Source organism: Arachis stenosperma, chromosome 2 (assembly GCF_014773155.1).
Source record: "Arachis stenosperma cultivar V10309 chromosome 2, arast.V10309.gnm1.PFL2, whole genome shotgun sequence".
Lineage (NCBI taxonomy): Eukaryota > Viridiplantae > Streptophyta > Magnoliopsida > Fabales > Fabaceae > Arachis > Arachis stenosperma.
The window spans coordinates 73,049,814-73,058,829 of NC_080378.1; the positions used below are offsets into that span (position 1 = coordinate 73,049,814).

At 40.5% G+C, this 9,016-nt stretch overlaps 1 non-coding gene across 1 annotated transcript; it reads right to left on the minus strand.

Moving 5' to 3' along the window:
- Positions 1-225: 225 nt before the first annotated feature.
- Positions 226-333, minus strand: LOC130964296 (small nucleolar RNA R71). The gene has a single exon (XR_009080397.1). It is a non-coding gene; the product is annotated as a small nucleolar RNA R71 (small nucleolar RNA).
- Between the last annotated feature and the right edge of the window lie 8,683 nt (positions 334-9,016).

A 9,016-nucleotide genomic window follows, 5' to 3' on the forward strand; every position in this document is an offset into this window, starting at 1 on the left:
TTCCAATGGAAGATCCTCATCAGTTTTTAGCTGATTCTTGCAATCTGTGACACAGTCAAGACTAATGGGGTTAACCCTGAGGTCTATAGACTGATGCTATTCCCTTTTGCTGTAAGAGACAGAACTAGAATATGGTTGGATTCTCAACCTAAAGAAAGCCTGGACTCTTGGGAAAAGCTAGTCAATGCCTTATTGGCAAAGTTCTTTCCACCACAAAGATGGAGTAAGCTTAGAGTGGAAGTCCAAACCTTCAGACAGAAGGATGGAGAATCCCTCTATGAAGCTTGGGAAAGATACAAACAATTAATCAGAAGATGTCCTTCAGACATGCTTTCTGAATGGAGCATCATAGGTATTTTCTATGATGGTCTCTCTGAACTATCTAAGATGTCCTTGGATAGCTCTGCTGGAGGATCTCTTCATCTGAAGAAGACGCCTGCAGAAGCTCAAGAATTGATTGAAATGGTTGCAAATAACCAATTCATGTACACTTCTGAAAGGAATCCTGTGAACAATGGGACTAGTCAGAAGAAAGGAGTTCTTGAGATTGACACTCTGAATGCCATATTGGCTCAGAACAAGATATTGACTCAACAAGTCAATTTGATTTCTCAAAGTCTGTCTGGAATGCAAAATGCACCAAACAGTACAAAGGATGCTTCATCTGAGGAAGAAGCTTATGATCCTGAGAACCCTTCCATGGAAGAGGTGAATTACCTAGGAGAACCCTATGGAAATACCTACAATTCTTCATGGAGAAATCATCCAAATCTCTCATGGAAGAATCAAGAGAGACCTCAACAAGGTTTCAATAACACTAATGGTGGAAGAAACAGGTTTAGCAATGGCAAGCCTTTTCCATCATCTTCTCAGCAACAGACAGAGAGTTCTAAGCAGAATACTTCTGACTTAGCAACAATGGTCTCTGATCTAATAAAGACCACTCAAAATTTCATGAATGAAACAAGGTCCTCCATCAGAAATTTGGAAGGACAAGTGGGTCAGCTGAGCAAGAAAGTTACTGAACTCCCTCCTAGTACTCTCCCAAGTAATACAGAAGAAAATCCAAAAGGAGAGTGCAAGGCCATCAACATGGCCGAATATGGAGAGGAAAGAGAGGAAGAAGACACCACTGAGAAAGACCCCAGTGGGCGTGCACCACTCTCCTCTGAGTTCCTCAATGAGGAACCTTGGGAATCTGAGGCTCAAAATGAGACCATAGAGATTCCATTGGACTTACTTCTGCCATTCATGAGCTCTGATGAGTATTCTTCCTCTGAGAGGATGAGTATGTTACTGAAGAGCAAGTTGCTAAATACTTGGAGCAATCATGAAACTAAATGACAAGTTATTTGGAAATGAGACTTGGGAGGATGAACCTCCCTTGCTCACCAAAGAACTGGATGACTTGTCTAGGCAGAAACTGCCTCAAAAGAGGCAGGATCCTGGAAAGTTTTCTATACCTTGTACCATAGGCACCATGACCTTCAAGAAGGCCTTGTGTGACTTAGGGTCAAGTGTGAACCTCATGCCCCTCTCTGTAATGGAGAAATTAGGGATCTTAGAGGTGCAAGCTGCAAGAATCTCATTAGAGATGGCAGACAACTCAAGAAAACAAGCTCATGGACTTGTAGAGAATGTTTTGGTGAAGATTGAAGACCATTACATCCCTACTGATTTCATAGTCCTAGAGACTGGGAAGTGCATGGATGAATCCATCATCCTTGGCAGACCCTTCCTAGCCACAGCAAAGTACATGCTGCTGTCTGGAGTTAAACGCCAGAAACACGTCATGATCCGGAGTTGAACGCCCAAAACACGTCATAACTTGGGGTTCAACTCTAAGAAAAGCCTCAACTCGTGGATAGCTTTAGTCTCAGCCCCAGCACACACCAAGTGGGCCCCAGAAGTGGATTTCTGTACCAATTATCTTAGTTTACTCATATTCTGTAAACCTAGGTTACTAGTTTACTATTTAAACAACTTTTAGAGAATTATTTTGTACCTCATGACATTTTCAGATCTGAATTACATACTTTTTGACGGCATGAGTCTCTAAACTCCATTGTTGGGGGTGAGGAGCTCTGCAGCGTCTTGATGAATTAATGCAATTGTTTCTATTTCACTCAAACGTGTGTGTGTTCCTATCTAAGATGTTTATTCGCGCTTAATTATGAAGGAGGTGATGATCCGTGACACTCATCACCTCCCTCAACCCATGAACGTGTGCCTGACAAACACCTCCGTTCTACATCAGATTGAATGAGCATCTCTTAGTTTCTTTAATCAGAATCTTCGTGGTATAAGCTAGAATTGATGGCGGCCACTCTTGAGGATCCGGAAAGTCTAAACCTTGTCTGTGGTATTCCGAGTAGGATTCAAGGATTGAATGGCTGTGATGAGCTTCAAACTCGCGATTGCTGGGCGTGATGACAAACGCAAAAGGATCAATGGATCCTACTCCAACATGATCGAGAACCAACAGCTGATTAGCCGTGCTGTGACAGAGCATCTGGACCGTTTTCACTGAGAGGATGGGAAGTAGCCACTGACAATGGTGACACCCTACATACAGCTTGCCATGGATGGAACTTTACAAACAATTGAGTTGAATATTACATTACAGGAATAAATGAGACAAAGCATCTCCAAAACTCCAACATATTCTCCACTACTGCACAACAAGTAACTGTTCCTCACTCTTTTATTTTTCTAATAATTCCAACTGATAATTTTAATTAATATCTTGACTAAGAATAATAAAATAAACATATCTTGCTTCAAACTAATAATCTTCGTGGGATCGACCCTTACTCACGTAAGGTATTACTTGGACGACCCAGTGCACTTGCTGGTTAGTTGTGCGGATTGCAAAAGTGTGATTGCAATTTCGTGCACCAGTAGCTAATTTAATTTTTACTGTATCATTTTTTTATTCAATGTTTTAAGGGTTATGTACTTTTTTCGTCTCTAACGTCTGAGCTCAAAACTAAAATCGTCTCCGATCTTTTTTTTTAGTAAAATTATCCTCAACGTTATAAAATGTTATAAAATTATCATTTTTTTATCTCAATTTTATTTTTTAACCAAATTACCCTTAACTATTAATAAAAAAACTAAAAAATATTAAAAAACAAAAATATAACCCAACCCCACCCCATCCCCATCCTCATCCCATCCCCTTAACAAAAAAAAAATTTAAACTCCATCCCACCCTGATCATCACCCCCATTCCATCCCATCCCCTTAACAAAAATTAAACCCCATCCCATCATGATCATCACTTCCTATTAACTCTCCCTCCCTCACTTACATCCTCGTTAACACCCCCATAAAGTCATCAGCATAATTCTTTTTTCCTCCTCTTCCATCCTCCCACCACCACCACTACCGTAAAGCAGAGCCTTTTACCCAATATCTTCCCACCGCAAAATGTTTAAAAGCTTAGTGAATCCTTCAAGAGAACCTCTCTCATGTATGGTTGGAAGAGAAAGGTTGTGATTTTTTCAGTCACAATTATAATAGAGAACAGAGAATTCCGTGAAATACAACAAGGAAATCGTAGCAAGAGTAATAGAGAAGAGTGTGTACAGAACTTCGCTGAATCTGCTCTGCAATACAGAACTGATCTGGAGCTGTTACAATAATCGTATAGTGATGGTGATGGTGATGATGCTGATGCTTTATCTTGTTGCGTGTGTGATGCAGAATGTGTTTATGGTGGGATTGGGTTTAATTTTTTTTGTTTCATAATTTTTTTCGTTTTTGATGATGATGGTGGGATGGGGTTTTGGGTTGGGGGGAGGGTTCAAAGAGTACTGACAAAAGAGATGGGAGGTGTTTTATGGGGGTGGGGGCGGCTGGGGTGGGATTTTATTTTTATTTTTTATTTTTTTTATTAATGGTTGGTGCGTGAAATTGTGAACAATACTTTTCACAACTCTCATAATCCCCGGTCATGAACTCCAAGAACTTGGTAGTTCAATTCCATGGCATTACACAACTTCGCACAACTAACCAGCAAGTGCACTGGGTCGTCCAAGTAATACCTTACGTGAGTAAGGGTCGATCCCACGGAGATTGTTAGTATGAAGCAAGCTATGGTCATCTTGCAAATCTTAGTCAGGTAGACTCAAATGTATATGGTGATGAACGAAAATAACATAAAAGATAAAGATAGAGATACTTATGTAATTCATTGGTAGGAACTTCAGATAAGCGCATGAAGATGCCTTCCCTTCCGTCTCTCTGCTTTCCTACTGTCTTCATCCAATCCTTCTTACTCCTTTCCATGGCAAGCTCGTGTAGGGTTTCACCGTTGTCAATGGCTACCTCCCATCCTCTCAGTGAAAGCGATTGCATATGCTCTGTCACAGCATAGCGGAATTCAGCTGTCGGTTCTCGGTCAGGCCGGAATAATATCCATCGATACTTTTGCGTCTGTCACTAACGCCCCGCCTGCTAGGAGTTTGAAGCACGTCACAGTCATTCAGTCATTGAATCCTACTCAGAATACCACAGACAAGGTTAGACCTTCCGGATTCTCTTGAATGCTGCCATCAGTTCTCGCCTATACCACAAAGACTCTGATCTCACGGAATGGTTGGCGCGTTTGTCAGGCGATCAACCATGCATCGTGCAATCGGGAATCCAAGAGATATTCACTAGAGCCTTGGTTGCTTGTAGAACAAAAGTGGTTGTCAGTCACCTTGTTCATAAGTGAGAATGATGATGAGTGTCACGGATCATCACATTCATCAAGTTGAAGAACAAGTGATATCTTAGAACAAGAACAAGCGGAAATGGAAGAACAATAGTAATTGCATAATACTCGAGGTACAGCAGAGCTCCACACCTTAATCTATGGTGTGTAGAAACTCCACCGTTGAAAATACATAAGCATAAGGTCTAGGCATGGCCGAATGGCCAGCCTCCCAATGATCTAGGATAGCATAAAACGAAGATAGCTACCAAAGTCTCCTAATACAATAGTAAAAGGTCCTATTTATAGATAACTAGTAGCCTAAGGTTTACAGAAATGAGTAAATGACATAAAAATCCACTTCCGGGCCCACTTGGTGTGTGCTTGGGCTGAGCAATGAAGCAATTTCGTGTAGAGACTCTTCTTGGAGTTAAACGCCAGTTTTTATGCCAGTTTGGGCGTTTAACTCCCATTTGGGTGCCAGTTCCAGCGTTTAACGCTGGGATTTCTTGAGGTGACTTTGAACGCCGGTTTGGGCCATCAAATCTTGGGCAAAGTATGAACTATCATATATTGCTGGAAAGCCCAGGATGTCTACTTTCCAACGCCGTTGAGAGCGCGCCAATTGGGCTTCTGTAGCTCCAGAAAATCCACTTAGAGTGCAGGGAGGTCAGAATCCAACAGCATCTGCAGTCCTTTTCAGTCTCTGAATCAGATTTTTGCTCAGAACCTTCAATTTCAGCCAGAAAATACCTGAAATCACAGAAAAATACACAAGCTCATAGTAAAGTCCAGAAAAGTGAATTTTAACTAAAAACTAATAAAAATATACTAAAAACTCAACTAAAACTACCAAAAACATACTAAAAACAATGCCAAAAAGTGTATAAATTATCCGCTCATCACAACACCAAACTTAAATTGTTGCTTGTCCTCAAGCAACTGAAAATCAAATAAGATAAAAAGAAGAGAATATGCAATGAATTCCAAAACATCTATGAAGATCAGTATTAATTAGATGAGCGGGGCTTTTAGCTTTTTGCCTCTGAACAGTTTTGGCATCTCACTCTATCCTTTGAAATTCAGAATGGTTGGCTTCTTTAGGAACTCAGAATCCAGATAGTGTTATTGATTCTCCTAGTTAAGTATGATGATTCTTGAACACAGCTACTTTATGAGTCTTGGCTGTGGCCCAAAGCACTCTGTCTTCCAGTATTACCACCGGATACATACATGCCACAGACACATAATTGGGTGAACCTTTTCAGATTGTGACTCAGCTTTGCTAAAGTCCCCAATTAGAGGTGTCCAGGGTTCTTAAGCACACTCTTTTTTTTGCCTTGGATCACAACTTTATTCTTTCTTTTTCTTTCTTTTTTTTCGGTTTTCTTCTTTCTCTTTTTTTTTTCGCTTGCTTTCTTTCTTTTTTTTTTTGTATTCACTGCTTTTTCTTGCTTCAAGAATCATTTTTAATGATTTTTCAGATCCTCAGTAACATGTTTCCTTTTTCATCATTCTTTCAAGAGCCAACCTTCATGAACCACAAATTCAAGATACATATGCACTGTTTAAGCATACATTCAGAGAATAAGAGTATTGCCACCACATCAAAATAATTAAACTATTATAAAATTCAAAATTCATGCAATTCTTTCCTTTTTTCTCAATTAAGCACGTTTTTTTATTCAAGAAAGGTGATGGATTCATAGGACATTCATAACTTTAAGGCATAGACACTAAGACACTAATGATCACAAGACACAAACATGGATAAACATAAGCATAAAATTCGAAAAACAGAAGAATAAAGAACAAGGAAATTAAAGAACGGGTCCACCTTAGTGATGGCGGCTCTTTCTTCTTCTTGAAGATCCTATGGAGTGCTTGAGCTCCTCAATGTCTCTTCCTTGTCTTTGTTGCTCCTCCCTCATGATTCTTTGGTCTTCTCTAATTTCATGGAGGATGATGGAGTGTTCTTGATGCTCCACCCTTAGTTGTCCCATGTTGGAACTCAATTCTCCTAGGGAGGTGTTTAGTTGCTCCCAATAAGTTTGTGGAGGAAAGTGCATCCCTTGAGGTATCTCAGGGATCTCATGATGAGAGGGGTCTCTAGTGTGCTCCATCCTTTTCTTGATGATGGGTGGTGCGCGAAATTGTGAACAATACTTTTCACAACTTTCTTAATCCCTGGTCATGAACTCCAAAAACTTGGTGGTTCAATTCCATGGCATTACACAACTTCGCACAACTAACCAGCAAGTGCACTGGGTCGTCCAAGTAATAAACCTTACGTGAGTAAGGGTCGATCCCACGGAGATTGTTAGTATTGAAGCAAGCTATGGTCATCTTGTAAATCTTAGTCAGGCAAACTCAGATATATATGGTGATGAACGAAAATAACATAAAAGATAAAGATAGTGATACTTATGTAATTCATTGGTAGGAACTTCAGATAAGCGCATGAAGATGCCTTCCCTTCCGTCTCTCTGCTTTCCTACTGTCTTCATCCAACCCTTCTTACTCCTTTCCATGGCAAGCTCGTATAGGGTCTCACTGTTGTCAGCAGCTACCTCCCATCCTCGCAGTGAAAGCTAATGCACACACTCTGTCACAGTGCTGCCAATCACCAGTGTGGTTCCCTCCCCTACCGGAATAGAATAACTCTTTTGCGTCTGTCACTAACGCCCAGTAGTTACAGGTTTGAAGCACGTCACAGTCATTCAATCATTGAATCTACTCAGAACACCACAGACAAGGTTAGACCTTCCGGATTCTCTTGAATGCTGCCATCAGTTCTTGCCTATACCACGAAGACTCTGATCTCAGGGAATGGTTGGCTCGTTTGTCAGGCGAGCACTGGTTGTCAGGCGATCAACCATGCATCGTGCAATCAGGAATCCAAGAGATATTCACCAAGCCTCAAATGCTTGTAGAACAAGAGTGGTTGTCAGTCACTTTGTTCATGAGTGAGAATGGTGATGGGCGTCAATCATCACCTTCATCATGTTGAGAACAAGTGATATCTTGGATAAAGAACAAGCGGAATTGAATGAAAGAACAATAGTAATTGCATTAATACTCGAGGTACAGCAGAGCTCCACACCTTAATCTATGGTGTGTAGAAAACTCACCGTTGAAAATACATAAGCATAAGGTCTAGGCATGGCCGAATGGCCAGCCTCCCAATGATCTAAGAACTAAAATGTCCAAAGATGATCTAGAGATCTAAAGTGATCAAAAGATTTCTATACAATAGTAAAAGGTCCTACTTATAAGAAACTAGTAGCCTAGGGTGTACAGAAATGAGTAAATGACATAAAAATCCTCTTCCGGGCCCACTTGGTGTGTGCTTGGGCTGAGCAATGAAGCAATTTCGTGTAGAGACTCTTCTTGGAGTTAAACGCCAGCTTTGGTGCCAGTTTGGGCGTTTAACTCCCATTTGGGTGCCAGTTCCAGCGTTTAACGCTGGGATTCCTTGAGGTGACTTTGAACGCCGGTTTGGGCCATCAAATCTTGGGCAAAGTATGGACTATTATATATTGCTGGAAAGCCCAGGATGTCTACTTTCCAACGCCGTTGAGAGCGCGCCAATGGGCTTCTGTAGCTCCAGAAATCCGCTTCGAATGCAGGGAGGTCAGAATCCAACAGCATCTGCAGTCCTTTTTGGTCTCAGAATCAGATTTTTGCTCAGGTCCCTCAATTTCAGCCAGAAAATACCTGAAATCACAGAAAACACACAAACTCATAGTAAAGTCCAGAAAAGTGAATTTTAATTAAAAACTAATAAAATATACTAAAAACTAACTATATCATATCAAAAAACATACTAAAACAATGCCAAAAAGTATACAAATTATCCCGTCATCACAACACCAAACTTAATTGTTGCTTGTCCTCAAGCAACTGAAAATCAAATAGATAAAAAAAGAAGAGAATATGCAATGAATTCCAAAAACATCTGGAAGATCAGTATTAATCAGATGAGCGGGGCTTTTAACTTTTTGCCTCCGAACAGTTTTGGCATCTCACTATCCTTTGAAATCCAGAATGGTTGGCTTCTTTAGGAACTTAGAATCCAGATAGTGTTAATGATTCTCTTAGTAAAGTATGATGATTCTTGAACATAGCTATTTATTGAGTCTTGGCTGTGGCCCAAAGCACTCTGTCTTCCAGTATTACCACCGGATACATACATGCACAGACACATAATTGGGTGAACCTTTTCAGATGTGACTCAGCTTTGCTAAAGTCCCCAATTAGAGGTGTCCAGGGTTCTTAAGCACACTCTTATTGCCTTGGATCACAACTCTTATT